At 42.3% G+C, this 22,528-nt stretch overlaps 1 pseudogene; it reads left to right on the forward strand.

The window, feature by feature from the left end:
• The first annotated feature begins 57 nt into the window (after window positions 1-57).
• LOC117199554 (14-3-3 protein zeta/delta-like) lies at window positions 58-17,347 on the forward strand (annotated as a pseudogene).
• Window positions 17,348-22,528: the final 5,181 nt, after the last annotated feature.

The raw sequence follows: 22,528 nt of genomic DNA on the forward strand, positions 1-22,528 counted from the left end.
CTGGGAGACACGCTCCTCCCAGTCCCCTCGCTGTGCGCGTGCGCCCAGGAGTCGCTTTTCTTCCCAGGCCAGGGTTCGCGTCCGCAAACTCCCGCCTCTTCGCTTTGGCTCCGCCCGAGAGCTGCACGTGCGCTGAGGCGGCCGCTGAGGCGGGACCCTCCCTGACGCCTTCCCGAGGGCGCGGGTTGGTGGCTAGTGGGAGGCCGCGACATAGTTATAAGTGCTTTCGCACACTGAAGAGGGGTGTCTCTTTCTCCCCCGGGCGCCGTCGCGCCTGTCCGGAAGCCCAGAGCGTGGGCGCGCAGGCAAAGCTACAGCCTAGAAGTTTTGGCGAGGAGCTGGAGTCGCCTGGCGCGGAGAGCGCGCACGGAGCTCGCCCAGGGATTGTTTGGCAGAAGGAATCTACGTGCTGTCTGCGCCATTCCCCAGTGGTTTTAGCCAAGGCTGCTCTTGTAGAATTTTCTTTCAGATTTTGTACTAAAGGTGTCGTTTTTCCTTGAAACGTTCTCATTGGGGCGAGAGGCAAGTGAATAGGATGAGGTGGTCCTTTTTTCGCGCATTTAGCTTTATTTACAGTTTCTTCTCATCTTTCTGGGTCTTGTAGAGTCTTTTAGCCTCTCGAGTCCTTAAAATTCCTGTGTAAATGTCACCTCTGAAGCCTCATTCTGAACCCCTCACCTCACGCTCTCAGGTCATCTGATGTGCTCCTTCTCGCCCCAGTCTGTTTTGTGTCGCTAGTCCCCGCCCCCGCGGGCGTGTGAACTACCCTTGTGGCGAATGAAGGTTTATCAAGGGAGTAACAGTTTTCGTTTTATCTTGAGGAACTGATGGGATGGAGGAGAGACGTGGGCAAGCAATGGGGGCGTATGGTATGCTAATTAGGGAAACAGCAAGTGGTCCATTTTGGCTTTAAGTACTGAAGAGGAACAGTCTGGAAGACTTGAGGTTGCAGTCTTAAGTATCGAGGGATAGGCTTGGACTTCATATTGCCGGTTTTGGAGGAGCCTCTGAAGATATGGAAGAGGCAAGTGACAGGATCAAAACTCTTCTGTAGAGAGTTCTCTACTAGGATTGGTATGAAAGATTGGAGTGGGGAAAAGAATGGGAAACCAGTTAAGTAGGCTACCGTATTGGTGCAAGGAGTAAGGGAAGTGAGGGAACGCAGGACTAATGACAGCATTAGAGCAGGGGTCTGCAAGCTTTTCTTCAAAGGGCCAAACATTAATATTTTAAGTGTTCTCTATCATAATTACTCAACTCTGTCTTGTAGTGAGAAAGCAGCCATAGACAATACTTCAAGGAATGAGCTTGGCTGTGTTCCAACAAAACTTTATTTTTGGACACTGAAATTTTAATTTGATATAATTTTAGATATCATGAAATATTCTTTTAACTTTTTTTTTAAATTTTATTTTGGCTGTGCTGCCCAGCATGCAGGATCTTAGTTCCCCAACCAGGGGTTGAACTCACGCTTCCTGCATTGGTAGTGCGGAGTCTTAACCACTGAACCACCAGGGAAGTCCCGTTAACTTTTTTTCAATCATTTAAACATGTAAAAAACTTTTTTTTTTTTTTCACTTTCCAGAGGTACAGAAACAGCCTATAGGCCATAGTTTGCTGACCCCTGCTTTAGAGGTATTTTCTTGAGGCAGAGTGAACAAGATTTAATTGGGGGTAATGACCATGTATAGTCTGTACTCCTCCAATCTAGAATACTTTCCGAAGATAAAGGGGGCACTGTTAATTACACTGGGAGAATAGGAGTAAAATTAGACTGTCCTAAGCCAACCTCAAGTGGTCATCCTAAGGTTAATGGTTAAGAGAAGTCAAAATTGCTTCAGGACCTGGTAAAAGGAAATGGAAGTGGCAATAATGGAAACAGGGAGCTTGGGAAGACACTGGTTTTAGGGAGAAGATGGCTGTAGCAGTCCCAGGTGTCATATGGTTGGGACAACATCGACAGGCAGGAAGAAACCACCCCAGAGGCTTCATAGCTGGCCACTCCTTATATCTTATTTACCAGAATTGGGTTGCTAGCTAGTCCCTAAAACAGTGACTGACAAGGAGCATGGGATTACCATGATTGGTTAGTGTTTATCTGGCTTTTGACAGTTATTATACAGGACTGTGGCATGCGTTGCTGGTCATTTAGCATCTCTGGTGCCTTCCTACTAAATTAAATAGCAACCCAAGGCATTGTGACACCAAAAAAAGAAAAAAAAAAAAACCCTCTTCCCCTCCATCCCACACACACTCCCTAGAGAAATGATGCTGGTTAAGAACCACTGGCTTAGACCAGTTGGGATTTACCTTGGTACTGAATTATGTGTGTATAGTTTTCTTTTTCCTGATTGGTTTGGGGGGAAGAGAGGAACTAAGCAGTATTGAAGTTCTGTTGTCAGGGAAGTAGGGTGGGAAATGGTGCATAGGTAATTAACATTCTGCCATGAGAATTAAACATTTTCTTTCTTTCTTTTTTTTTTTTTTTTTTGCAGTACGCGGACCTCTCACTGTTGTGGCCTCTCCCACTGTGGAGCACAGGCTCCGGACGCGCAGGCTCAGCGGCCATGGCTTACGGACCCAGTAAACATTTTCTTTTATATCCTTGATAAAATAAGCATCTCAACTTCACACTTGAAGCCCCCCCACTCCCCGCGGGAAAAATCTCTCTCAGTAGGATACTCTTTTTTTGAATACTGTAGTAACTTTCAGACTGGTGGCCTGCTCTGTCTTTCCCTCCTTCATTACTACATGAAGGGACTAGTCCTGTATACTGATTTCCTTTACTCAGATACCTATCTCCAGTGGTCCTCAGCTATCTCAGAAACTCAGTTGGAACTCAAAGGCCTCCATAAATCCACAGATGACTTCCCTGCCTTTCCCTTACAAATGTAATCTGCTGCTTACTGATTGACTTGTCATCTCTATGGAAGATGTACCTCTCTAGGCCTGACCCCTCTCTGGAGGTATCCACACTACCCAACAAATTTTTCCATTTCTTTTTTTTTTTAAATAAATTTATTTATTTTATTTATTTATTTTTGGCTGCGTGGGGTCTTCGTTGTTGCATGCGGGCTTTCTCTAGTTTCAGCGAGCAGGGGCTACTCTTCGTCGCGGTGCGCGGACTTCTCATTACGGTGGCTTCTCATTGCAGAGCACGGGCTCTAGAGCGTAAGCTCAGTAGTTGTGGTGTGTGGGGGCTTAGTTGCTCTGTGGCATGTGGAATCTTCCCAGACCAGGGCTCAAACCCGTGTCCCCTGCTTTGGCAGGCGGATTCCTAACCACTGTGCCACCAGGAAAGTCCCTACGGTGGCTTCTTTTGTTGTGGAGCACGGGCTCTAGGCACACAGGCTTCAGCACTCATGGCTCGCAGGCTCTAGAGCCCAGGCTCAGTAGTTGTGATGCACGGGCTTAGTTGCTCCACAGCATGTGGGATCTTCCCGGACCAGGGCTCGAACCTGTGTCCCCTACATTGGCAGGCGGATTCTTAACCACTGCACCACCAGGGAAGCCCTCTTTTCCATTTCTTTTCTCACGTAGCCAACTTGCATTTCCCTCCTTTCAACTCAGCATGGCCATTGAAGTGTGATTGAAGTGATCTGTGTCACTTGCGAGCAAAAGCTTTAAGAACCCGTGCACAGTTTCTCATGCTCTTTCCTTCTGGCACGGTGACGGAAAGTTTTAGTTACCTATTGCTGCATAACAAACTATCCCAAATCTTAGTGACTTAAAAGCGTAACCATTTTATTATCGTCAATGGTTTTGTGGGTTGAATGGGCTCATGGGCAGTTGTCTAATCTTGCTTGGTGTCTCTCATGTGGTTCCAGCCAGGTATTGTTGGACGGGAGTAATCTGGAGGCTCGATGGGGATGCTAGAATGGCTGAGCCTTTCTTTTTCCAGTGTTATTGCAGGGCCTCAGTTTAAATGGCTTCTCCTGCAGAGTAGCCTGACTTCTTACATGGTGGCTCAGGACTCTTCAAAAAGCAAAAGCTTCCAGGTGTTTGTAAGACTTAGTTTTGGAAATAACACATTCTATTGGTTAAAGCAGTCACATGGGCAACTCAGTTTCAAGGGGAGGGTAAATAAACTCCACCTTTTGATGGGGATTGGGGGGAAGAGTGACAAAGAACTTGTGGCCTTATTTAATCTACCACCACAACAATGTTCCACATGGTGGCTGCTTCCATCAGCCAGGGTCCTAGGGTCAGTACAAAGTGGAAAAGAGTCCTTAGCTAATACACATGGTTGTATGAGTGAGAAATACGTTTCTGCTGTTCTAAGTCACTGAGATATTTGTGGTTGTTTGGTAGCAAATAAAGCCTGATCGATAGTAATACAAAAATTGGTACTGGAAGTAGGGCACTGCTGTAACAGAAACCTAAAATATATGGCATTGACATATATGACTATGTTACAAATGTTAGTGGTTGGTTGTTAGGCAGCATCCAGCTCTGATTCACTTAGGAATCTCTCAGCAAATGTAGCTTAGAAATTTGAGCTCAATAAATATTTCTTAAATAAGATAGACTGTTTCTTGTAATTCTGTTCTATTTCTCTATTTTAGGGGAAAACACTTCTTTCCCACATCAGATGTTTCTTAAAGTATGGAGGGGGTGCCACTAACATAACACTCGATACCTCATTCCAGCGCTTCTAACAAGTTTCCTGATGTGTAAGTTTGGCGTATGCAGCCCACCTTCTTCCTCTCTCCTTTCTCATGGGAGCCAGGCCGCCCACAGAAAGTATGCTTTCTACTCTGCTGCTTCATACCACAAGTTTCACAGGGGTCTGCCCATGCCAGGGGGCCTGCCCAGGACAAGGGAGGCTTGGGGTAAGCTTAACAGGATAGGCGCTCTGGGGGAAGGGGAGCTTCAGGCTTGGGAGCTAAGCTCACTGCCATGGAGTGAAAAAACCTGTTGTTTGAACTTTAATCCACAAGCGCAAGAGTGTTAACAAGTTGGAAGTTAATAATTTTGGACTTTAACATGAAGTCGGTACTGATTACTTTGGGCTGTAATTCAGAAGAATAAGATAATGTAATGTCTGAACTTTTCATTTCTTGCTGGAAAATTCATATTGGAAAGGGGTCATAATCAGATTGAGGATGTCTTTTTGGCTTTTAGTTTTTAGAGTATTTTTATGTTATCATTTGATCTTCTTTTAGAACTTCTGGTAATGTTGAACAAGGTAGTGAGACATAATTTGAGGTGGCAATAGAACAGGTTGTGAATTATAGCCTTGCGTACAGAATAGCATGGGAGCTGATTTAATTGATGTATTGTTCTGACCCATTCAGGGCATTCTGGGAACAACACCTACCCTTTACCAGTGGCCCCACGAGATTCCACAAAAGAGCTGAAATCAGTATTGAAGTGGCCTTATGAAGATGGGAGCAGGACTACGCTAACTGACTGCTGACTTCTTACTCAAGGGGGATAACCATGTCCTAAGGTGATCTCAGTGGGTAAGCTGAAAGGGTCAAAGCAATGGTCTTCATACATTTTTACTGACATACCACCCAAAATAATTTTTAGGTTCACATGTAAAATTTTTTGTCCTTAGTTGCAAAAGATGTAATTTCTGGTGTAATCTAAATATGAATATTTTAAAGTATAAAGGGTTATAGCACTTAAAAATGCATTTAGTGAAATTAAATCCCATAGAAATTGAATACTCACCATCATCCATATTTACAGAAATTTTACATTACTCTTTTTTTCTCTTTGAATTTGTGTTTTTATTCTACTTCCCCACAGAAGTCTTAAAAATATATTTTATGCTCAAATGTATTTTATTGCTCACCCTATCAGTCTTTGTGGCAGTCAAAAAATTGTTTATAATTTAAAAAAATTTCTACCACCAAAAGGTTCTAAATGCCAAAAATTTCTTTTGGATTGAGTTATTTTTACAATTATTAGTAGTAATACATAATTAATCTTAAGTACATTACAAATTTTTCCAAATAATTACTAAAGAGAACTAAAATTTTCCTGGAAATATGTCTCTTAATGAAATGGATGAAGCTCCTTCTCTCCAGTTAGTTCATGAATGTAATTTCCTGCTAGGACACAATAAGAAAACAAGTTGGGGGACTATTAGGTGCAGGGCTTACAAAAGATGAATAAATGATGTTCAATGCATTATTTACAATAGAAAATTATATATCTAAATCTAAGTGTATTACATAAAAGATAGGAATGAATAATGAGATGAGAAGTGGTTAACAAATAATAAGCAGAAGTGTTTGGGTAAGAAAACAAGTATAGACTTACTATATTCAATAATCTTCAGGTAAAAACTAGTGAAAATATTTTCTCCCATGAGTCTGAATAATTGTTCAAAAAGCACTACAAAACATTAATGTATCTGTGATATATGTTCCTTTTACATGTAATGTAATGATGATCTGTTAGAAGGAAATTTGGAATTTTTTTAACATCCTTTTCCTTCAAATCATCTGAAATATGCAGTTGAGACACAGGAGGATGGCACCAAGTTCTCTCTCATTACTGAGCAGATGTGCCTTGTAACTGGTATTTCCCAGAATGTTTTCTACATAGCTTCCATTTTTGAATTCTGAGAGAGATATCTGGAGCATGAAACTTTGCTGTGGGTTTGTTACCCACATGAAATAGGGCTCAACCTCCTTCAGTATTTCTTTTTGCTATCTCAACAGTATTGTTTGACACCATCAGGAAATGGAAGAGGAAATGGCATTAGACAAAAATGATCGTAACTCTTGCCACCCTGCTCTACAATTATCTGAACTCAGAACACTCCCGCACAGACCAAAATACCCAATTTCTAGCACCATGCTTTTCTCTTAATAGAAATATATTTAAGATAAGGAAAGCCAGGAAATCCTCCTGCTACTTATAATGCATTGATTAAATTAAATATTGACATCAATATTTAGAATTGTTCCTTTGTACGGTGCCTTAGAGGCTTTTTGCACATGGGAGCAAATTGTCATAGTAATATCTGGGATGGGTGAGAGGATGCCTGTCTTTTATAAGTGAGAAAAGACTGATTTTAAAATAGAATTGGAAAAATTGAATTGTGAAATCTCAACCTCAGTCATATTTTAGACAGCTCAACTTTAGGAAGGAGTAGGTGAAAGTTGAATAAATGGAATTGATTTCCTTAAAATTATCTGTGCTTGTATTCCTCTTGGAAAGTAGAATCCCAGGGTAGATTTATTCCAGTTTGGAGATTACTAGGTTAAGAGAATAAAATTATGTGGGGAATGTGGTGTAAGTTGCAGGGGGTTTTATTAACATTCCTGGTGTCTTGGGCCAGCCTTTCCTCTTCCCCATCGAGTAAGATACTACATAGTGAGAAGCTGCATGAGAAAGCTCAGCCCTTTGGCCAGTCTTACCCTTGGGGCCAGGCTGCCATCAGGAATCATGACTTCTAGTCTATTCCTTTATGCTGCAGAATTTACAGGGACAAGTCTTTGGAGTAGGTGGAGGGGAGAGTTTCTGTAATCCCGTTCTGCCAGTCAGCAACCCAGTGGTAAGTCTACCTTGTCCTAGGGTTCAGTGTTGGGAGGCCCACTGGCGCCATCTCGCCTCCAGCGTCAGCTTTATCAGGAAGAGCGACAGTTCTCAGCTGTCTACTCTTTTTCCTGTTTTTCAGTTGGCTCACAACTTGGTAGGAAGAGGGATGTGGTTTACTGAGTCCCCTAAACGTTCTCAGTCCTTAACAGTGCTGTGCATATTAACACCACAAATACTACTGTGAATTTTCCTATGTTTTTTTAGCCATGAAATTACATTCAATCCTACCTGTTATTTTTCTAATAATATTTTGTGTATATTTCATAGATTTGTACATACTAATGAGTGTAGTTTGTTTTCAAAATGTTATTTTCTAAAGGACTGTTACTGGGCAGTATATGAAACATCAGAATAGTTAAGTTCAGGAGAAAGAGAATTGCTCTGTATCCTTAAACAGCTAGTTCTTCAAGACACATTGTTGCCAGAGTTTCATAGAAGGTGAATGAATACATTAGGGGTTGATTGTAAGGAGATTAGGCGTGCCATTCTGTTTCTTCCTGTACTGTAAGTTACTTGGCCTGCTAAGCCTTTTAACATTCATAAAACAATGATATAAAATATGGCCCTCATATGAGACAATAAGATTATAAAGCACGAATCTTTGTTTTGTAAGCAACTTGGGTCTTTAGAAAATGAGCTGCTTTTTAGATTACAAAAAAAAAAATCAGGAGCTTAAAGCTTCAGTTTAATGAAGAATAAACTGTTCTTGAATCCTCTGTCATAAACTGGCATGCATAATTCAAATATTGTCATACACTAGCGGAAATTTTGACTGGCTTTGACTTTGTTATGGTTACTGAAAGGAGGTTCTCCGGCAGAACATAAATTTTTATTGGCAAGCAGGTGCAGGAATTCCTGATGAGAAGAACCAAAAGATCACAACTTTGATTCTTCTTTTTTCTCTTGCCTGCAACATCCAATCGAAGATCAAGTCCTGTTGATCCTACCTCCAAAATATGATCCCAAATTTGACGGACCACTTCTCACATGTCTACTGCTACCATCCTGGTACAAGCCATCAGCAGCTCTCATTTAGACCATGACAATAGCCTCTTGTCTGGCTCCTGGGTTTCTACTCTTGCCTTCCTAGAATTCATTCTCAATCATTAGCCATTTAACAATATAAATCAGACTATCACTTCCCTAACTATACTTCCCTAATGTCTTTCCCTTGCAATTAGAATAAAATCCAAGCTCCTCATCATGGTCCTTATGATCTGTTGTACATCTACCCTCTGATTGCTCTTAACTCACATTCCTTGTTCATTATGCTCTAGCCAAATTGGTTTTCTGTCTTTCTTTGAATGCACCAAGCTCATTCCTACCTTTGAGATTTTGCATTTGCTCTTTTTCCAGCCTGGAATTCTCTGCTCCCAGATTTTCTCATGGCTGATTCATTCTCATTACTTAGGTTGCAGCTCAAATGTCCATCCCTCAGAGAAGCCTTTTATCCTGACCACACATCTAAAGAGCTGTCATCCCTTCGCCCCAACTTTAATCATTTCCTATCCTGCTTAATTGTTTTCACAGTATTTAGTACTGCCTGAAACTCTCTTATTTTTCACATGTTTATTATTTGGCCCTCTGCTAACCCCCACTAGAATGTGACTCCATGGTGGGTAGGGCTCGTCTGTCTTGTTCCCTGCTATATCCTCAGTGCTTGGAATGAAGGTTGCCATTTAGTGGGGGTTTATTACATATTTGAATGAGTGAATGACTCAAGGTCCAGATGTAGCCAGAGAAGGCCTCCCAAGAGGTCTTTACCTTAGTAATTTACCATAGTTCAGAGTTGTGGCCCTTTTGTTTTAAATGCTCAGATGTCAGCTTTTGCCAGCACATGGAGGTTTTTTTCCTCCAGGGCAGAACTTACATTAATGAAAGTATAAGACTGTAAAATCCCTATACTAATTTATTAGTTTTCAGTGAGCAATATAGCTGTGACATGGACCCAGACTCGTAGTAATATGATCTGTTGTGGATTTTCTGCCTGTGGGCTAGCACACATAGGATAGGGCATTAAGTGAGAAACTTTTTGGGAAAACATGGAATACAAAAAAGGGGAAAGAGTAAGATGCCTTGTATGTTTCAAGACATTTGTTTATTTAACAAATACTTATAGATTTCTGACTTTGTTTTGTGTTCTGTGCTAGGTACTGAAGAATCAACAAGTAATACTATTAAGCACCAGCAGTTTAGTTGGAGAGGCAGACAATAAACTGACAATTACAGATCAATGTCAAAAGTTCTCTTTTTAGGTTCATGCCAGGGTGATGTAGGAGGACCTAGAAGGGAAACTGAGCCTTGGGGGATCAAGGTGAGCTTCCCAGGAGTTAGGATTATTTGAGCTGAACTCTGAAGAGTTAGCCAGGCAGAACAAGGAAAGGTGTGGGGGGCACTGCTGGCAGAAGCTGCAGCCTGAGCAAAGGTCAGCTGGAGAGAGCAGAACCTTCTAAGAACTACAAGTAGTTCAGTAAGGTTGGGGAAAGGTGGAATGAGAAGCCTGGCTATCAGACTCACAGACCTAAGTAGGTCTGGACTTTATCCCTATGACAGGGAGCTACTGAAAGTTTTTGTTTTGGTGAAGGGGCAGAGTACATCTTTCAGACTGCCCTAGTACAGCCAATACTTTGCATTCCTTTCTTCGAAAGAACTTCCCATGAATATCTGGAGAAAGTCCACGCTCCTCCTCCGAGAACATGCAGTCCTTCCTTTACTACCCCCAGCCTTATACCTGCTATGCCTGCTGCCTCCACAGCGCACTCTGTGCTCCAGACCCACCAAACTTCCCAGCTTCCAGACTCACTTTCCGATCTTTAATTATGCTTTCGTAGCCTCCACTCCTGCTAGCGCTCTCAGCAGGTCACTTTCAAAAAGTGTTACAGGATTAGTCTTCCAACCTATAAAGGCAATACATGTTCCTTGCAACACAGAGACATGCAGAGGAAGAGCTAAAACCTTCTCCTTTCCTCTCACCACCACACACACATACATAGTGTGCTTTAAAACGTATATACACTTTTAACTAAAATATATCTATGCTATACAATTTGTACAGTTCTTCCCTGCTCCCCCAACAGAATATCCAGTATTTGCTGGATGCCAGGCCCTATGCTTTATCTCATTTACCCCACAACTACCATACAAGGTAGGTACTGTGATCCCCAGTGGATAGACAAGCAACTGAGATGTGACTAATTTGCCCAAGGTTGCCCAGTTAATGGGAGCAGCAATTTGAACTAGGGCAATGTGGCTCTCAAGTCCACTGCCTTTTGCTATCTTCCAAATAATGCTATTTTTGTTCTTTTCAATAACTACAATATTTATATGGAGGTCCAGAATTTATTCAATTATTCCTCTGTTGATGAATGTTGAGGTTGTTTTTTGCCACTTAAAATGCCTCAATATGTAATTCTCCAAAGCGGGATTTGAGGTCAGAGTTCATACTTATTTTTAAATCAGTACATGACCAAATAATGTTCCAAGGATTGTGTAGCATTTTCATATCCCCAAGAATCATGGGACAGTATCTGTTTTCCTATACCCTCATTAGTTCTAATACCGATATTTTTAGGTTTTGGGGTTTTTTTTGGCACTTTGGTCAGTAGAAACAGTGCAACTTTGTTTTGATTTGCATGTTTCCTGACTACAGGTGCAGTTGAGAATTTTTCTGTGTGTTTTTGAGATATTTGCATTTCCTGTTCCATGATTTGTCTATTCATTTCCTCTCCTGTTCATTTTTTCTGTTGGATTGTTTGTCCTTGATCATTTTTTGGCGGGAGGGAGCATGTTTATAGTAGTAGTAATATTAACCCTTTTTCTGACATGTGTTCAAATATCTCCTCCTCTTCTGTGTTCATTCACCTTTTGACTTTTTTAAGGCATCCTTTAATTTAATTTGTATGTGCTCAAATCTATTGGTCTTTCCCGTCATGGCTTTTGGGCTTCTTGAAATTGACAGGTTTTGGGCATCTCCCTTTATTAAGGATTGGACCAGCCAGCCAGGACTGTCCTTGGAGGCTGCTTGATGGGCTTTGATGACTTTTCTCAGACTCTTACACCTTTGCTGCTACCTCGCAATCTCCTTCTGAAGGATCTGTTTTCTTGAGATTTGTTATTACATTCAAGCAAAGCCTTTCTGGCCTGGGAATCATTTGTCACTTACAAAAATGCGTTTGCATATCTTTGCTCTGATTCACTGTGTGCTCATTTTGTTTCTTCTACTTTTAAGAAGCAATTACCATGGGGTCTTCTATTTTATGTATTGAGTTTGGGGCCATCTTTAGCCTCTGAGTTCTTAAGCTTTTTAGAGGCAGTTTAGAGAGAAGATGTGCCCTTGATATAAGACGTATGGATGGTGAAGATAAATTGGTAATGGGGAAGTTGTGGGCTTGAGAGTGAGTTTGATTCTGTCTTTGATTACAGCTGTATAATCCCGGGGAGGTTGTTATAAGTCTCAGGGCCCTTTTTCATGAAATGGAAGTGATAATAATACTGCTTTGAGGCCACTTTTTGACATAGGATAGGCCTCCAACAGTTTACTTAGATGATTCTTCCTTTTTGGTCACATTTCAAGAATATTTTAATGAGGTCAGGTCTTCACAAATTACCTTGGTATCCCTTTTGGTGAAACAAACTCTTTTCATTTGCTGTCAGCTTGTAAAAGAAGGATAAAAGTTCTTGGCCTTAAAGACTGACACTCTTTACAGCTCTCTGGAATGAGCTGCCCATATTTCATTATTGAAGAGAGAAACATTTAAACTCTAAGTGGAAATTAAATTTGAGGCCATTTTACACAAACCATGGCTTAGGGCCAAGGCTACAAGACAGAGCATGTGTGGGTTGGGGGTAGACACTAGGGAGGAGTCTGGCCTGCATTTTGGTGGATTTCAAAATGTGTACCAGAATTTGTTCCAAGTCGTCATTAATGGGCTCATAGAAAAGAAAGTTAGAGGGAATCTAGATTTATCACCCGGGCCTCTTCCCCTGCCCTCAAGCTGATGATCACGAAACCACTTAGCGAAGGCAGTTGGTTGAATTGCTCAACTGATAGTATTCCTGAATGATAACTAATTTTAGAGGATTTGGGGCTGAGTACTGATTCTGAGAAGCTAAAAAGGAGAAATGGGTCTCAGGAGAGCTTATGCTTCATCCTGTGTAATGATCTTTGTTCTTTGTCTCCCACCTCCACATTTGAGGCAGCATTGACCTGCTCTTTCATCAGGATCCAATAGACAAAGGGAACGAGGCCTAAACCAGTTCCTAGCTTAAAAGGCTTCCTGTCCTTCAAGCTCAGGCCTTGAAGGATTCAGACTTTATGCAGGTACTCAAATCAACTAACATAGTTGAGTGCTATGTGTAAGACACTGTGTAGGATGGTGAGTGTGTATGTTTGAGAGAGGCAGAGAGACGGGTTGGAGAGGGAGAAGGAGGTGTATAAGGCAGGTTTCTTGCCCTCAAGTAGCAGAGGTTGCTAGTAACTCGAATGCTTAAGAGGTCAGGCATATTAGGTTAGTTAAGTGACTTTGCATGTGTAAGAGAAACAAGAGAGTAAGCATGATAGTTGACAACAGATACTTGTGTCACTGACCATAGGATGTGGTGTGGGCTATGTTAAACTGGAGTGTGCATCCCTATTGAACAGGAACAGCCCATGCAAGGATCTAGCACAGTGGTTCTCAAAGTATGGTCTCTTGACCAGCAGCATCAAAATCACCTGAAACTTGTTGGAAATGCTGTTTTTTCGGTCCTATCCCAGACCTAAGGAATCAGAAACTCTGAGGATGGGGTCTTGCAGCTTATGTTTTAATGATCTCTTGCTGTGATTCTTATGCTCCCTAAAGTTTGTGTTGCCTTGCGGGAATTTGGGCCCAGTGTTGCTAGATCTTTTGGTTTTTCAAGAGCTAGAAAACTAAATTTTTTATGGGAATTTCGTGATTTTTAAATATACATATATATATTTAAATATATAGAGAGCATATATCTAATTTTTGTGGGGGAGGGAGCGGATGTACCCTTTGCAGGCCAAACAGCAGGCCAAGGAAAGCACATCTTTGGACCTTGGGGTCTCCATGCCTCCAGTTTCAACTACAATAGAGTAGTCACATATTTGACAACAGAATAATTGAAAATACTGTTGGGCTAGAGGAATGACTCTCAGTGTGTGTTTGTGGGGGTGTGGTGGGGTGCAGCAGGACATTGGAGTCTGGCAAGAGAAGGCTTTTTTTTTTTTTTTTTTTGCGGTACGTGGGCCTCTCACTGTTGTGGCCTCTCCCGTTGCGGAGCACAGGCTCCAGACGCACAGGCTTAGCGCCCATGGCTCACGGGCCCAGCCGCTCCGCGGCACGTGGGATCTTCCCGGACCAGGGCACGAACCCGTGTCCCCTGCATCGGCAGGCGGACTGTCAACCACTGTGCCACCAGGGAAGCCCCAGGAGGAGGCTTTTAAGAGCTGCACAGATTCTGATACTTTCCCAGTCCAGGTGCTTCCCCACTTCCTACCATGGTGAAAGTCCTAACATTGTCAGCCACTCTTCCTCTTGCAAGTCCAGAGCATCCCTTGGATATGCAGCAAAGGAGGAAAGAAGCCATGTCACAGGTCTAGAGCACCGTGGTTTATAAACTGCTTTCACATCTGTCCTTTCATCAGATCCTTACAACCCTGTGTAATAGGTGTGATGGTTATTGTCTCCATTTAAAGCAGCTAAACTAGGCTGAGAGAGGTCAAGTGATTTGTTGAAGGTCACGTAATTTGTAAGGGGAAAACATGAGACTAGATACCTAATCTTATAATTTTTAAACTAGAGTTTTCCTCCCATATATAGTTTTATGTGTTTATCCATACCGTCACTAATGTTTTCTTTTTTTTTTTTTGGCTGCGCTGAGGCATGAGGGGTCTTAGTTCCCCGAACAGGGATCAAACCCACGCCTGCTGCAGTGGAAGCAGAGCCTTAACCACTGGACCACCAGGGAAGTCCCTACCATCACTAATTCTTGAAAGGATCTGATGTGGCTCATTTCACTATGACTGGTGACTAGTTTTTTGCCATTCCCATGACCAGGCCTCAGATGGTCCCCTCCCTGGCTTGGTGTGCTGCCTGGGACCCCAGATCTTCTTCTGTGGGCTGGGAAAGTATCAGCTTTTAAAAGTCCCCTCCTGTCAGACTCTAATGCCCTGCTGTTCCCCCTACCCCTGCAGACACACACACAGTCATTCCTCTAGTCCAACAGTACTTTCAGTTACTCTGTTGTAACAAGACATTGAATCGCCCAGACCAGTCGTCCCTTTTGGGACCCTTCTCCATCACCAGCTTTCCTCCTGGGCTCTATTTGTGGGGTTCTGGGTCTCCTGGTTCTGGCCTATCTTGTCACCTACTAAGCCTCAGGGGGACACTCTGAGTCCAGAGCTGTCCCCAGTACAGGTGATACGTGACATGCACATCAGTTGTCTGGAACTGGACTAAGCACCGGGACTCATTTTACATAGGCTGCTGAATAGCAATGGCTATCCTGACATAGGGCAGATTTGGATGATAGACAAAGGACATTATTAGGGGAGGTAGAATTTAGGATTCTTCAAGTATTCTCCCCAACAGTCATGCATCTGGGTAGCACTAACAGAAAAATTTTAGCAGTTTGAAATTTCCAGGGTTTGTCAAATGCTACAGTTGACCCTTCAACAATGGCGGGAGGGGGCTGGTGGAATTGGGGGACCCTCCTGGTGGAATCAAAAGTCTATGTATGGCTGCCTCTCCCGCCCGCTCCTCGGCGCAGCCTCTGCGCCCTGCGCTGTGGCAGCGGCACCCAGCTCTCCCCGACCCGGATGGCGGCACGGCGGGCAGGCCGGGCCCGGGCACCGGGCTGCGAGCCGAGGCGGCCCGGAAGCGCCCGCCAGAACACCCAGTCATGGATAAAAATGAGTGGTGCAGAAGGCCAAAGTGGCCGAGCAGGCTGAGCGAGATGATGACGTGGCAGCCCGCATGAAGTCCGTAACTGAGCAAGGAGCTGAATTATCCAATGAGGAGAGGAATCTTCTCTCAGTTGCTTATAAAAATGTTGTAGGAGCCTGTAGGTCACCTTGGAGGGTCGTCTCAAGTACTGAGAAAAAGATGGAAGGTGCTGAGAAAAAACAGCAGATGGCTGGAGAAGACAGAGAAAATTGAGACCGAGCTAAGAGGTATCTGCAATGATGTACTGTCTCATTTGGAAAAGTTCTTGATCCCCAGAGCTTCACAAGCAGAGAGCAAAGTCTTCTATTTGAAAATGAAAGGAGGCTACTACCGTTATTTGGCGGAGGTTGTTGCTGGCGATGAGAAGAAAGGGATTGTGGATCAATCACAGCAAGCATACCAAGATGCTTTTGAAATCAGCAAAAAGGAAATGCAACCAACACATCCTATCAGATTGGGTCTGGCCCTTAACTTCTCTGTGTTCTATTATGAGATTCTGAACTCGCCTGAGAAAGCCTGCTCTCTTGCAAAGACAGCATTTGATGAAGCCATTGCTGAACTTGATACATTAAGTGAAGAGTCATACAAAGACAGCACACTAATAATGCAGTTACTGAGAGACACCTTGACATTGTGGACATCAGATACCCAAGGAGACAAAGCTGAAGCAGGAGGAGAGGAAAATTAACCTGCCTTCCAACTTTCGTCTGCCTCGTTCTAAAATTGACACAGTAGACCGTTTGTCATCCATGCTGTCCCACAAATAGTTTTTGTTTATGATTTATGACAGGTTTATGTTACTTCTATTTGAATTTCTATATTTCCCATGTGGTTTTTATGTTTAATATTAGGGGAGTAGAGCCAGTTAACATTTAGGGAGTTATCTGTTTTCATCTTGAGGTGGCCAATATGGGGATGTGGAATTTTTATACAAGTTATAAATGTTTGGCATAGTACTTTCGGTACATTTTGGCTTCAGAAGGGCCAGTGTTAAAACCGCTTCCATGTCTAAGCAAAGAAAACTGACTACATATTGGTTTGTCCTGGTGGGGAATAAAAGGGATAATTGGCTCTAGTCACAGGTGTAGCTGTGGGTACTTTAAGGTTTGGAGCATTTACAAGGCTATAGTAGAAATAGATATCCCATGGATATTACATGTTAAACCATGTGTTATCTGTGGAATACTCAGTCTCAATGTGCACACCACTGACTACAGCTACTGAAGTGTTCCTTTAGTTGTGACCCAATTTACTCTGGATAAGGGCGGAAATGGTTCACATTCCATTACTTGTAAAGTTACCTGCTGTTTTCTTTCATTATTTTTGCTACACTCATTTTATTTGTATTTAAATGTTTTAGGCAACCTAAGAACAAATGTACAAGTGAAGATGCAGTAAAAATGAATTGCTTGATATTCATTACTTCATGTATATCAAGCGCAGCAGTAAAACAAAAAAAAATGTATTTAACATTTTTTAGCTTTTTGTTTTGTTTTTTGTTTTGTTTTTGATACTTGCCTAACATGCATGTGCTGCAAAAATAGTTAACAGGGAAATAACTTGAGATGATGGCTAGCTTTGTTTAATGTCTTATGAGATTTTCATGAACAGTCCAAGCATAATTGTTAAGAACACATGTATTAAGTTCATGTAAGTGGAATAAAAGTTTTATGAACGGACTTTTCAAAAAAAAGAAAAAGTCTATGTATGACTTAAAGTTGGTGCTCCCTATATGTGTCCACTTCCTCTGTATCAGCGGTTCTGGATCTGTGGTTTGAACCAACTGTGGATCGTGTTATACTGCAGTATTTACTACTATTAAAAATCCGTATATAAGTGGGCCCATGCATTTCAGACCTGTGTTGTTCAAGGGTCAACTGTACTCTGAAGAATTCTGGAACGTGCAGGATTGGGTGGACATTGTGGCTTCCTCCCTCCCTTCCTTCCTTCCTCCCTTCCTTCCTCCCTCCCTTCCTTCCTCCCTCCCTTCCTTCCTCCCTCCCTCCCTCCCTCCCTCCCTTCCTTCCTCCCTCCCTTCCTCCCTCCCTCCCTCCCTCCCTTCCTCCCTCCCTCCCTCCCTCCCTCCCTCCCTCCCTCTCTCCCTCTCTCCCTCCCTCCCTCCCTTCCTCCCTTTCTTTTTGTGGCTGTCTTCGACATAATCTTTTGAAGGGGTTGTTTCCTTCATGTCTGGAAACTGGCCAGGGAGGGGTGGTGAGGAGAACTGGTTACTGCTGGGTATCTAGGTACTTACAGCAGGCCTCTGCATGTCAATTGTATGAAAAGCTGTTCAGTCTTCTCTTTCTTATCTTCACTCCAAACCATCACTGTGACTGACGCTGTGTGTGTTTGAGAGGGAGAGAGATAGAGACAGAGACACAGAGAGTGAGAGACAGAGACAGAGAGACAAAGGGGGAGAGAAAGAGAGAGAGAGAGAAATACTTAGTGACCAAGAAAGCACTACAGTGCAGAAATGTCTTGGTACAACCCTGCTGTGAATATTTGTAGAAAGACATGGAACATTTTGCCAGGACCTTGCTTTGCCCAGGATTGGCTTCAATTACAGTTTTTTATCGGGGGTGGCAGATCACCAGTAGGAAGGGTGTGTTTCAGCCTTATCTTGGATGCTTCCTTACTTTACTTGACTTAATTCAGAAACTAGAGAACAATTTAGTGTGTAGCTTGTACCATTTCCTTTGCATAAAATGAAAGTTTTATTTAAAGTCCTTATAATCATTTCCACTGTTTTTCAGCAGTGAGAATAATCAAATAAGAATTGTAAACACTTTTGAGACCATTTTTACTTGACAAAACAGTTCTCCTAAGCTAGATCTTTCCCTTTCACTGTCTCTGAAACACTTAGGGGCAGGAGAATCAGACTTTTATAGGAAGACTATGAATTCTTGTGCATTGTCACATACTGCTCAAGGCTTTTTCAGTTTAATAATAAATATTTTAAAACCAGAAAGGGACTTATCAATATGCTGGTCTCTTCTTCCAAAAGACATACAGAGCAAAGTATTTCTCAGATTATTTGAAAAATATAACAAGATATTTTAAATTTCCCTCAGTGACCACATAGAATGTCATTTATCTGTCTACTTCAACACAGAGGTGTTGGGTAGCAAGTGAAGGCTGAAGCTAATTTATACAGTTATGTGCCAGACCTGTTCATATATGTTTGTGTATAAATTCATACACACACACACACACACACACACACACACACATGTTCACTTAATCCTCGCAATAATGTATGGGTCAGGTACTATTATTATCACTACTTTACACATGTGCAAACTGAGCTACAGTGAGGTTAAGCAACTGTCCCAAGTCACACAGCTAAAAACTGATCACTTGCACCCAGGCGGTCTGTACTGCATGGACCCCCCCGACATGTTATTGCAGGGCTCAGTTGAGGACCAAGATTCCCCAGTGCTGGCACCTGTGCCAGAGGTGGCCCACAGGCCAGTTCTCCTGTGGGACATGGCTGCTATCACTCAGCAATCCCCATAGGCTGCAATAGCTGACACCTACTGAGTCCTTACCATGTGCCAGCTAACGCGGGAAGTGTTTTACCTACATTTTCTCACCAGTTCTCCCAACAGCCTTATGAAGTAGGAGCAGTTTCACCTCCATTTTACGTCGGAGGAAACTGAGACCTAGAAAAGTTAAGTCACTTGTTCAAGATCAACAGCCAGTAGGGCCAAGATTTATCATTGTGCTATCCTACTCTCCTGCTCAGGAGCCAGGCTCCTAACTTCTTTGTGTTCCTCGGGAGTCTCCACCAGCACACATTTTCTATATGTTATGACTGTTTTGCTAGGAACTTCCTGAAATTAAGGGCTAAGAGTACTTTCAGAAAGAGAAAGCCCAGTGTAACAGGGAATGTGGAAGAGAGGAGGTGACAGGGACTCTTCCCTTCAGGGGGATGTGTGCAAGCACATTACAGTGTGTTCCTGTTGGGGAAGGAGAGCACTGACTATGAAAATGGGAGCTCTCAAAATATTCACTGTGGGTGGTAACATCTTGGCCTTCATCCTTAGTCAACAATTAGCATTTGGTTCCACTTTATTTAATATATTATTTATTCTTTCATTTGGACACTGTTGATGCCTTAAATATTACAGCTGCCTACCTCAGCTGTAAAGCTCTAGCAGAATTACTTGAAAATAGAATCAACTCATCTACAGACATACCTCAGAGATATTTCAGGTTCAGTTCCAGACCACCACAATAAAGTAAATATCTCAGTAAAGCCAGTTACACGAATTTTTTGCTTTTGCAGTATGTATACGCAAAAGTTATGTTTACGCTATAGTCTATTAAGTGTGCAATAGTATTATGTCTAAAACAACAATGTACACACCTTAATTAAAAAATATTTTACTGCTGGGACTTCCCTGGTGGCACAATGGTTAAGAATCCACCTGCCAAAGCAGGGGACATGGGTTCAATCCCTGGTCCGGGAAGACCCCACATGCTGTGGAGCAACTAAGCCCGTGCGCCACACCTACCGAGCCCTCTGATAACAGTTGTTTCCACCCATTCTCAGCCCCCAGACTATTTTTTCAGAAGCCTGGGATCCTCTTTGTGATAATTCTCCCTGCCCCGCCTTTAGTCACTACTTTCCTTCTCTCTCTATCAAAATGTGAAAGGATCATGAGGTCCAGATCAGGGCAGTGGGTGGGGGGTGGGGGTGGGGGTGTTCCATTTGTACATTCTGCCACAGAGCTCTGCTGTCCTTGGGAGAAGGTGCCTGGGACTAACCACAGTGCACTTTCTGGAGGCCCAGGCCCCCCAGGCTGAGGTAGTGAAGATGGCAGCAAAGAACCTGGCCACTGGCACCAGTAAATTCCCACATAGCAGGTCCTGCCCACTTCTCTCTCTTGCATCTTCACCTGCTTAGATTTAACCTCTCCCTTCCTTCTGCCTCAGAGACTTCTGTTGCATATTTTATGTTTTTCAGAATGCCTAGTGCATTCTGATTTATTAAAATAAATAAACATTTAATTCTGTTTTCATACTATATTAAATACTTTGCCTGAAATTGGGATGTGACTCTCAATGCCTCATGTTATTTCTATGTCTGCAAATGAAGTTTTTGACCAAGAAATATGTTGGTAAAGTATAATATCTCCATCAATAGAAGCAGTTAATACTGACTCAGTTGTCATTAAGGAATATTTAAATTTGCTTTTTGACAAAATAGTGATTTATTAATAGTGATTAGAGAATATAAATAGTAACGCATCAACAATTGTTAATTTCTTATTTATCACATCTACATTAAAATAACAATGAGGGAAATAAATATAGAAAGATTTCACTTATAGTTCTCCCACTCCATATAATTACTATTTTTATCCTCTTGTGTTCTCTTCAGGCCTAGGCCATGTGTTTGTGAAGCTGCCAAATGGGGTTCCTATTGCAGTCCTGTGGTAGAGGAATTCTTGTGAAAAACTGTGTTCCATTTGAGGGTTGTTTCAAACTATCTCGAGTAGTACCCACATTCTAACTTGCTGTATTAGCCAGCTGTATTCTGTTATATAGAACTCTGGCTGCACCATTATGGTATTGAGATGCATCTTTGTTTTTTTTTTTTTTGGTGGTGGCAGTGGAGCTATGACTTTACCACCAGTACGTGGAAGAATAGTTGCATGACACTAGGGTTTCATTGTATGTTTCATTGTATATATTGAGTTTGTGGGTATTAATAGGCCTTTACACATAAGAGTTGAATTCCCTCTTTATCTTGGATTCCTGTGTACTGTTTACATCATGAAAAGTTCTCAGCTCAAGGTAGGCAGTGGATACGGCCTAAAGTAATAATCTACCTTATCCTCCAAAAGGGACAGCAGCATGTATTCCCAAGCCCAGTGGAGAAACAACTCCCTCTGGCCTCTCCCTTTTCCTAGTTTTCTTTCTGAAATTGTAGATTTCTTATCTTAATATTTATAAAACTTGCCTGATTATAAAAATCATCTGAAGTGCTGGTGAAAAACACAATTTTCTGGATCCTTTCCAGACCTATTGAATCAGAATTCTGAGGAACTGCTTGGTTTAAACAAGCACCCTGGATAATTTTTACAATCCAGGCAGATTTGAGAAACAACAGTTTATTTGAAGTAAATTCATAGCTGCTGGCTCACACATTTGCTTAGCCCAAGTTTGAAGAGAGATGGACAGTAATTCCATCCTCAGGAGAATAGCAGCTGGGCAGGTCCTGTCCTTATTCTATTCCAAATATGGATGTGGTCATGGCTGTATGAATTGTAGCACAGGAGGTCAGACCAGTGTGGGAAGATCATCTTCCCCACCCACCGTCATCATACAGAAGACTGCCACAGCCTTCACTTTGCCTCAGTGAAGAGGGAGAAATGTACAGATGAGGTTATTTTCTCTGTGTCACTTGCAACTTCAGAATTCCATTTCTCAGTGAAATTATAGTTATGTACATGATGGGATGTGTGTACATTTAGAATTTTTACTTATGCTTTCTTCGTGTGGTTATTGGGTCATTTAAAATTCAGTTTATGCACAGAAAAATTGCTCCCTCATTAAGCCCAGTGGAACTAATTTGAAAGATAAGCAGAGTTTATGCAATTCTAGGTCATTGCCCAGATCTGAAGTAGTATTCCCTGAAGTAGGCTTGTCCCAAAGTTGGGAAATATTGGGGCTTTTTGAGTTTGAACTCACTTGCTGGGTTCGTCTCCTCACCCTGGGGCATCAGGGCTCTCCTGCTCTCCTCCAGCTGCCCCTTCCTTCTATGGCTGTGCCCCATTCTCCAAAATCACCCTTCCCTCCCTTTTAAGTTCTTCTCCTGAGTCAAAAGATAAAAGAGAACGTGAACAATAAAGTGTAACCCAATAACTCTCATCCTCTAGATTTGGTGATTTCAGCCAGCTGGTAGAAAGGAAGGAATGGATGAAATGAACACATGCCATAGTAGGAATGACTGATTGATGACTTAATGCATTAACAAACTGTCCCACATTGAGAATAGACTGATGGTTGCCAAGGGG

The sequence above is a fragment of the Orcinus orca genome, chromosome 4, assembly GCF_937001465.1.
Source record: "Orcinus orca chromosome 4, mOrcOrc1.1, whole genome shotgun sequence".
Classification (NCBI taxonomy): Eukaryota; Metazoa; Chordata; class Mammalia; order Artiodactyla; family Delphinidae; genus Orcinus; species Orcinus orca.